Source organism: Choloepus didactylus, chromosome 1 (genome assembly GCF_015220235.1).
Source record: "Choloepus didactylus isolate mChoDid1 chromosome 1, mChoDid1.pri, whole genome shotgun sequence".
NCBI lineage: Eukaryota > Metazoa > Chordata > Mammalia > Pilosa > Megalonychidae > Choloepus > Choloepus didactylus.
Window position 1 is genome coordinate 171,982,671 of NC_051307.1, and position 9,033 is coordinate 171,991,703.

Below are 9,033 nucleotides of genomic sequence, written 5' to 3' on the forward strand. Positions count from 1 at the left end.
AGCCTGCTTTCACCACTGATATTCAGTACCTGTACTAGAAGTTCTAGCAACAGCAATTAGGCAAGAAAAAGGAATAAAAGTTGTCCCAACTGAAAAGGAATACGTAAAACTCCTTATTTGCATACCATATGTTCTTATATTTAGAAAATCTAAAGGAATCTCACAAAAATTATTAAAGCTAATGAACAATTAAATTGTGACTTGCAAAGTCACAAGGTACACAATGAACACAAAAATCTATGTGTTGTTATATGCTAGCAATGAACAATCCAATAAGGAAATTAAGAAAACAATTCCACTAATGATATCATTTTAAAGAATAAAATATTTAGGAATAAATTTAACCAAGGATATAAAGGACTTGTACACTGAAAATGACAAAACACTGATGAAAAAAAATTAAAGACCTAAATAAAAGTCAAGATATTTCATGTTCATGGATTGGAGAACTGAATACTGTTAGGATGTCAATTTTATTCAAAGCAATCTACAAATTCAATGAAACCTCTACCCAGATTCCAGCAATCTTCTTTGCAGAAATGGAAAAGTCAACCCTCCAATGTGTCTGGAACTGCAAGGAGCCCCAAACAGGCAAAACAATTTTGAAAAAACAAAGTAGTAGGACCTCACACTTCCTGATTTTAAATTGTACTACAGTAGGCAAAAGAATGTGGTACTGGCATAAAGATAAACATATAGTGTAATGGAACAGAACTGAAAGTCCAGAAATAAAAACTGAAAGTCCAGGCATGTATGGCCAATTGATTCTCAAGAAGGTGGTAAGTACATGCAATGGAGAAAGAATAGTCTGTTCAATATATGATGTTGGGAAACCTGGATGTCAACATGCAAAAGAATGAATTTGGATCCTTACCTCATACCATATACAAAAATTAACTTAAAATGGATCAATGACCTAAATATAAGGGGTATAACCATAAAACTCTTAGAAGATAAAATAGGGGCAAACCTTCATGACCTGGAATTTGTTAATGGATTATTAGATATGACACCAAAAGCATGAGCAATAAAAGAAAAAAAATAGATAAATTTGACTTCATCAAAACTAAAAACTCTTGTACAATAAAGGATATTATCAAGAAAGTGAAAAGACAACCTATAGAATGGAAGAAAATAGTTGCAAACTACATATCTGATAAGGGCTTAATATCCAGAATATATAAAGAATTTTTACAATGCAACAACAAAAAGACAAACAACCCAATTTAAAAATGAGCAAAGAACTTGAATTGACCTTTTTCCAAAGAGGATATGCCAATGGACAACAAACATATGAAAAGATGCTTAGTATCATTAGCCATTAGAGAAATGCAAATAAAAACTACAAGATACCACTTCCCACCCACATGGATGGCTATTATTTTAAAAAGAAAATAATAATTGTTTATGAGGATGGGCAGAAATTTGAACTCTAGTGCATTGTTGTTGGGAATGTAAAATGGTCCAGCCATAATGGAATGCAATATGCCAGTTTCTCAAAAAGTTAAACATAGAATTACCAATTGCATGGCATTTCTACCTCTTGGTGTATACCCAGAGAAAGTGAAGTAGGGTCTCAAACAGATGCTTGTACAGCAATGTTTTGTTTTTATCAGCATTATTCACAATAGCCAAAAGGTGGAAATAAACCAAGTGTACATCAGCAAATGGATAGACAAAATGTGATTATGTATAAAAATGGAATATTATTTGGCCATAAGAAAGGATGAAGTTCTATGATATGCTTCAACATGGAAGGACCTTGAAAGCATTATGTTTAATGAAATAAGCAAGATACATAAGGGCAAACATTATATATCACTTATAAGATATGTACAAAAATAACAAATTCACAGATAGAAACTAGGTTAGAAGTTTTTGGGCAATAGAGGGAAGGGGAAGGAGGAGTGTCTATTTGGTGGGTGTGGAGTAGGTGTATGTGTGTAACTGAATAAATAAAATATGAAATGTTTTGAGATAAATTAATAAAATATGAACAACAATTAGACCAAGATTCAACAGCAAAAATGAATGCTACAAAAAAGTTAAATGCTGAGAGAATAATTGTCAACTTACTATTCTATGGTCAACTCAATGAAGAGTGAAAGCACAATTAAATTCATTTTTAGAAAAAGAATGAAAACTTGGCTCTTATCAAAATGATTTATAACCTATATAGTTCAGAAACTTGGATTTTGGAAAGTCAAATACGTTTGTCAAATGATTTAAGGCTCATCAATTTGAAAAATAGAAATAATGCATTCCCATCAATCCAGAGGCAAATAGTGAAGAAGAAACACAAAAGGCAGAGTAGACTGAAAGCATAAAATATTTGATAATAGTAAATAAAAATATAGCAGTTATAGCAATAAACATAAATGGACCTAAGTTGTTAGATAAAAGATAATTCCATTTGGACTAAAAACCAAAATCTATTAAAATGTTGTTTAAAGAGTTACACCTAAAATATACTAACTTGGGAGGTTTGAAGAAAGGGAAGAAAAATACAGCAAGTAAATATTAAACATATACAGGTAAATATTAACCACATATGAGATGACAGCCACATTTACTTTAAGATAAAAAGTATTATTAGGGGAAAAGAGTGACTACAGTGACAAAAGAAAAATTCACTAGGAAAGTAAAATTGACAAATCCAATATTGTTGAAGAAACCATTATACTTTTTGTAGTAAATGACAAGTCACTTATAAAAATAGGTAAAGATATAAAAGATTTGAAAATTTATACAACAAAATATATACAACTACATCCAACAATTAGGAAACAGATATTTTTCTCAAACATACACTGTTAAACATTTGCAAAATTTAACCACACATTAGGTCACAAAACAAGATGATTTAACAAATACAAAAGAAACAAAAACATACAATTCACATTTTTGATGCATTACAAAAAGTAGAAGTGAATAACAAAAAAATAACAATATAGCTGGACCATGGGTCACAGGGCTTCTCAGCTGGGATGGCAGGGTTGGAGTTGCTAGGCATGTAGTGCTCTTGTACCCCTTGTCAGTGCCAATTTGGTAAACGTGGGGGCCATAGTCTCACCTGCTTCTGCGGAAGAGGTGGGTGCTCACTCTGCGACTTCAGGCTCTCACTTGTGTACTTCCTCACCAGCACCTTCAAGCAGTAGAAGAGGGCAGTGAGAGACTGGAATCTCCTCCAGGTTCAACACCATGTTCAACACATTCCCTGGAAAGTACAATGACCAGGCTATCAGTGCCGTAATTCTATTCAAGGATAGCACCTCATCACGGATGAACTAAGACACATTTGTGAAAGGAAGTATTTGCTGGTGAAAGGTTGCTGACATGTCAACATCCCTAGCACAAAGCAATACTGCTACAATGGCTGCTTGTCCAAAGACTGTGGTAGAACCTGTGAGTACTGCATCTCTTGTTGCCAACAACCAACTTTTCCTAGAGCATTTCCTCAACCCGGCAGCTGTGGCATTCCAGAACCTTTTCCTAGAAGTGTAAGATCATGTTGAATTGTGTTTGGTTAAATGCAGGACCTTGTCCCAGAGTGTGCAGCATGAGAACACCTGTAGGGATCCCATAGCAAAGTATTGCTATGGGGAGAGCCTCCTGAGCTCTTCCCTGCCTGAAGAGAGCAGAAGACCTAAAGCATGGGTGAGAAGAGGTCCTGCTGAAGAACTGCCAGCCTGAAGCCTGACTTGAGCATTCAAACCTAGTGCATTGGTAAGAGGATAAAGGAATTGTGAGAGGGTACTTCTGTTGTACTCTTTGGCTTCACCCATTGCCTGGGCATTACCAGATGGAACTGTTCTGTAAAGCAGTATGGTAACTCCAGCCATTCAATCATTCGCAAAAGACAAAACAGCAGGCCAAGCTTTGGGTGGTGCTGACATTCTTGGGTAACTCTAGCAGTGTTTCTGTGAGGGAGCTGAGACTTGTGTTCTCCACTTGTCAAGTTTTTGCTTGCGGTTCTGATCTGGGCCTGTTTGCCAAAAAATTATTTATTGGATGTCTTTGGAATAGTGGGGAAGTGGTAATGTTTTGTGTAGGAAAATGCCGTGCCTTTCTATTTGTTTTGTGTTCTTGAGTTTCATGAGTTAAATTATCCTTTTGTCCAGATAAAATGTTTTGTCTCTTAGAACGTGGATTTTCTCTCTAGGAGGTAATTTTTGCTTTTGTTTAACAGCATCTTCAAGAGTAGGCCTTGAACACCAAGGAATTAACCATATCCTGATACATAAAATTACCTGGAAAGTCAAAGATGCTGTTCCATTCTAATTCTGTGCAAAATTTCTAACAGTTGGCACCTCATGCATGCAGGTTCTTTTCTAGTGGTATTCAAATATGCTTGTATAACTTGTGAGAGATTGGTTTAACCAGAAATTCTGACTTACTGTCCTGGAGGACTCTGTTCTTATTTCCTTTGAAATCACTGTGCTCTACTCGGCCCCAATACAAAGGGAACCTCAGGAAAATCACGGGCCACCTTGTCCCTGTGTCCTGTCAGAAAAACCCAGTGTTAAGTCAGTTCTTAAACGGAGGTATATTAGCAGCTTGCTGTATGGTCTTCATTCTTCAGTGTTTTCAATTTCTGCAGATGTAACAGGTGCAAATACTTGGTTTCCTTATGATTTGCAATTTAAATATTCAGTTTATGCTTAAAAAGAAGAAAAGAAAACACAACTGTGATGGTAAAGTTTATTTATCCACTTGGCTGGATTAAGGTGTCCAGTTGTTTGATCAAGAAAGCACTAGTCTTTATGATTGCTACTGTATTTCATGGATTTAAATTATTAATAAGTCAATTCCATTTATGGCTGACTACATATACAATCAACTAAGGAGATTGCTTTCATCAATGAGAGACATCTAATCAGTTGAAGGCCTTAAAAGGAGAAATATGATTTCAGTTGTCAGAAGGAAGTCTTTTTCATCTCTACTTACCTAGTGAACTTCTCCCGGGGAATTCATCAAAAACTTGCATCCGAGTTTCCAGCTTGCGGCCTGCCTTTTGGAATTCAGACTTGTCCATTCCCACTGTCACGGGGACTATCAGCTTAGAGAGCAAACTGTCAGGCAGTTGCTTTTTTTTTTCAATTTAAAAAAATTTTAAAATATATACTGGCCTTTCTTCTTCTCACCCTCCTCTGTAACCTCTAATTTGCTTTCTTGCTTTGCAAATTTGCTATTTCATCTCTTATAAGTGATATTACACAATTTTTGTCCTTATGTGTCTTGCTTATTTCACTGGGCATAATGTTTTCAGAGTTCTTGTGTTCAGTGTGTCTCATAACTTGTTTTTCTTATGGCTGAATAATATTCCACTGTGTGTTTTCACCACATTTTGTTAATCCACTCATTTGTTGATAGACATTTGGGTTATTTCCAGCTTTTGGCTATTGTGAATAATGCTGCTATAAAGATTGGTGTACAAATATGTGTGCCCTTGTTTTTATTCTCTTTGGGAATATACCTAGAAGTGAGGTTGCTGGGTCGAATGGTAATTCTATATTAAACTTTTTGCGGAACTGCCATTATCACTTTCCACAGTGACTCATCACTTTACATTCACATGAACAATACACTAGAGTTCCCATTTCTCTTCACCAACTCTTATTTTCCATTTTAAAAACAGTAGTCATCCCTGTGGGTGTGAAGTGGTATATCATTGTGGTTTTAATTTGCATTTCTCTATTGGCTAATGATGTTGAGCATCTTTTCATGTGTTCATTGGTCATTTCTTTATCTTTTCTGGAAAAATATCTATTAAAGCCCTTTGCCCATTTTTTTTAAAAAAGCAACAACAAAAATTTCCAAGTTGGTAAAAAAAATCTACATAAGTAATAGGACAAAAAAGAAATAATGAAAGTTAGAAAACACTTGAAATTAAACTTAAGGAAGCTATAGAAGAAAGGATAGACATCAAGCTAGGTTAGAAGTTGCAAAAACAATGGAGTAAGCCCACAGGACATAAAGGAAGGAAATAAGATAAAAGTAGGAAAAAAGGGAAAAACAGGATAAGCAAAACTGGTCCTTTGAAAAGATTAACAAAACAGACAAACATCTAGCAAAAATGAATCAAGTACAAAATAAAGCAGCCATAAATGGGCAATAAAAAGCGACATAACTACAAATGGCATAGAAATTTAAAAAGTCTAAAGAATATTACAAATAACTTATATCATTAAATAAAAAAATATAAAGTTTCCTCAAAAATAATTTATCTAAATGGAATCAAGAAAAATTAGAGAACTCAGAAAATTTATAATCATTAAGAAATAGAAATGTCCACACAAAAACACAGCAAGGTAAGATGATTTAATGGCAAGTTCTACCTTCAATAGGTACAATTTTCTCCATAAGGCAAAAAGAGAACAGTTCTCAACTTATTTTGTAAGGCTTGTATAACCATGAAACCAAAAATACAAGGTTTGCATGAGAAGAGACATGGGCAAATTTTGCTAATTGATCACAGATACAAAAATTCCTAAACAAAATATCGAATCAATTCCACCTACATATGAAAAGAAAAATTTGTGACTACCCTGCACCCAGCACAAATTAGACAAATAAACTAATGGAAAGGAGCTTGGTGTATAACAAAGATGGCAATATTTATCACCAGGGAAAAATTATTCCTCAATGAATAAAGCTGAGAAACTGGCTATCTTCATGGAAACAAAATTAGATTCCTACTTCTCAAATAAATGCCTTATGGTTTAAAGAACTTAAAATGAAAAGCAAAACTGTAAAAATTTTAGACAAAAACCTTAAGGAAAAGTGATAGAAGTTATTACATTAATATTTAAAACATCTGTACATTAAGACACTATAAACAAGGTAAAAAGACAAGGTAGATAGAAACTGAAGAAAGATATTTACAACCCATGTAAATCAGCAAAGGAATAGTATACAGAATATATAAAGAACCTATACTATTTATTAAGAAAAAAATAATTCCAGTAAAAGAAATAAGAATAACCAATGAGCACTTGAATTCTTACAAGTAATTAAACTGATGAGATACAATCTAATAAGTGATTAAAACAAAGAGAAACCATTTCAAACTCATCCATATGGCAATTTTAATGTCCAGTATTATCAAATGATGCATAGTGTATGGGGAACCCGGAACTTAAAAATTGCAGTTAGGAGATAGTACATTATATGTACCAGAATTGGTATAATCAGAGCAATTCTATAGTAAAGTTAAAGTTCAGTATACTCTAAAACTGAGTAGTTCTACTTCTAGGGACAACCCCATGGGAAATTATGTACATGTGTACAGGAATGCAAGATATTCAGTGAAGCACTGACTTGTAATAATGATAAAGGAGAAACAAATAGTTCAAAAGAGGAATTAAGTCTTGTTTTGGTTTGCTAAAGCTGCTGAAATGCAATATACCAGAAATGGGTTGGCTTTTAAAACAATGGGGATTTATTAAGTTACAAGTTACAATTCTAAGGCTGTGAAAATGTCCAAATTAAGGCATCAACAAGAGTACCTTCTCTGAAGAAAAGCTGCTGGCATCCAGGGCTCCTCAGTCATGTGGCCGGTATCTGCTGGTCCATCGCTTCCAGGTTTCATCACTTTCAACTTCTGATTCCAGTGGCATCTGTGGGTTCTCTCTTAGCATCTCTGGGGCATTTCTCTCTCTCTAAACTCTCTCTTCAACTGTCTGTCTTTTATTCTCTCATAAAGGATTCCAGTAAAGGATTAAGACCCACCTTGAATGGGCTGGGTCATATCTCAATTGAAACAACCTAACCAAAAGGTCCCATCTATAATAGGTCTGCCCCTAAAGGGATGGATTAAAAGAACATGGTGTTTTCTGGGGTACATAACAGCTCCAAACCAGCACAAGCCTCATTTATTTATATAAAAAATGAACACTTTACAATGATGAAAATAATCTACATCTGCTGACATGGAGAAATCTCAAAAACAATGTTAAGTTCAAAGTCAGTTGCAAAAGGATATGTACAATAATGGTAACATTCATGTAAAATGTTAAAATGCAAAATAATACTTAACAGTTTGGATTTATACTACATCAAGAACACAGAACCAAAAACCTTAACCTTAAGAAAACCTTAAAACAAATTTTAAGGATGATTGATTCTGGGGATGAAGGGAAGGTGAGGATCAAAGCTGGATGAGAAAGTGTCATAAGAGACTGGTCTATCATACAAAAGCAAAGGCACTCAGTGTTCTAGAGCAGGTGATGGAAATTTTTTTTCAGACAAGGGCCAGAAAGCAAACATTTTAGGCTTTGCAAGCAAAATTGAGGATATGATATAGGTATTTTATTGGGGTACAAAGTTAGTGCTTCCTATAAAAATCTATTACATTTGATTTTTTAAAATCATGTAAAAATGTAAAATCATGTAAAAACATTCTTAGCTTGCAGACCATGCCAAATTAGGCAGCAGGCTGAATTTGGCTCATAGGTCATAATTTGCTGACTGTTGGTCTACAACAGCACCATCCGATAGAACTTTCTGCAATAATGAAAATTTTCTACATCTGCATTGTCAGATATGGTAACCACTTTTGCCAGCTTCTTCTGAGCTTTCTAACACTCTAGCCTGGCACCAACACTAGAACCTTGAGGGTGTTGTAACCACAGCCATATGTGGCTACTGAGCACTTGAAATGTGGTTACTGGGACAGAGGAATTTAATTTTATTTAATATTAATTAATTTAAATTGATAGCCACTCCTGAGTTTCTATGAATTTAAAGAACACATATTAGGGGAGTAGCTGAACTAGCAAATTGGAAAAAGAAGATTGCAATGGGAGTAGGGAATAGAAATCAGTAGTTTGAGAGACAAATTTTGGATGATGAAAAGGATTTTGGGTGTGAATGATATGGAGAAAGATACGGAAATGCAATCAAGAAATTCTGAGGTCAGGATTGAAAGGGCCACCAGTAAAATAAGAATAATAGACCTGGAAATTCCACAATGAAGTTTGGAAGAGAGAAAAAAAGTGTTAGGTTGAAAGTATGAAGAGGAAGCTGAATTTC

General features: G+C 34.5%; 1 pseudogene; it reads left to right on the top strand.

Moving 5' to 3' along the window:
- The first annotated feature begins 749 nt into the window (after positions 1-749).
- LOC119526367 lies at positions 750-3,632 on the top strand (annotated as a pseudogene).
- The last annotated feature ends 5,401 nt before the right edge of the window (positions 3,633-9,033 follow it).